Source organism: Chrysochloris asiatica, unplaced genomic scaffold, assembly GCF_000296735.1.
Source record: "Chrysochloris asiatica unplaced genomic scaffold, ChrAsi1.0 scaffold00154, whole genome shotgun sequence".
Lineage (NCBI taxonomy): Eukaryota > Metazoa > Chordata > Mammalia > Afrosoricida > Chrysochloridae > Chrysochloris > Chrysochloris asiatica.
Window position 1 is genome coordinate 2,341,911 of NW_006408672.1, and position 1,329 is coordinate 2,343,239.

Consider the following 1,329-nt stretch of genomic DNA (forward strand, 5'->3'; position numbering starts at 1 on the left):
GTGTCCCCTGAGACTATGGTCTTGAGCCCCCAGGTCCAGAGCCTCAAGGTGTTTGGTAATGTCCAAGAAGTTTTCATCATTTTGTCCCCTGTACATGCCACCACATTTATAGGTATGTTTGCCGCAAAGATAAATACCCATGTACAAACATCCTCTGTCAAACCCATATCCATATCTCTCTCCCATACCCATTCAGCCTGTGTATCTGTCCAAATATCTACCTGTAGAACACTGTTCTTGCAGGGTTGTGTATATAACAGCATTTATCTCTATCCGCTTTAACCCTTGCATTCCTCTCTGTATCTTCACCTGTGTTCATCATTCTTATGCTTACCTCCTTCTTATTGCATATTGCCTTCCCCACTACAGGGCCTCTTAAAGAAAAATACCACAATATGGTTTGTTGTTAAGATTGCATCAGTTCTGATTCATAGTGACCCTGTAGAGGGTTTCCAAGGACTAGCTGGTGAGCTTAAACCATAGATCTTGCATTTCAAACTGGCATTGTAGTCCAGTGCATTAACCCCCAGCACCACGCCAGGACTCCCACACTATGATTACAAGAAGAAAATATACAGCATTATGAATATACAAGCAAGAGCAAACAAATATTTACCTAGAATAAGGAAAGACAATTTGAAAGAATTATTAACTTTTAAAATTGGACAAATCCACAAATAGCACAAAATCTAGAAAACCAGCCAGCATGAAGCCGTTATTAATTAACTGCCCAACACAACTCTCTAATACTTATTTTTTTACTTTTTTTTTTTTTTTCTGTGTGCATACTCTTTGATTTAACTTCTTATGACAATAATTGTGTAATATTTTCTGGAGATTAGAAAGGTCATTTCTGCTGTTCCTTCATCATGCTTTCTTACTAGTGAAAGCATTTTTTAAAAATTTTGTCGTTGTTGGGAATATACACAACAAAACACATACCAATTCAGCAGTTTCTAGTTGTACAAATTAGTGATGTTCTTTGAGTTGTGCAACCACCCTCATCCTCCTTTTCTGAGTTGTTCCTCCCCATTCACAGAAGCTCATTGACTTTATGTGAAACATAAAGCATTCTTCTAATACACAGACCTGCTGATGTTTACAAAACTGCTGCAAGACTGCGTCACAAACAGGTGTGCCAATAAATTCTATTTCATGCGATTCCCAAAGGAAACTGTATACGCTGCAGCATTATAGTTCTGAAATGAAAAAAAATGTCTATTTGATTGGGCACCGGTAAGTAACCGCTCTTGCAACTTTACATCTCTGCTGACAAAATAATTTGCCAGAGACTAGCTTCTGGCTCTGTACACTTCAAATCTCGTTTTT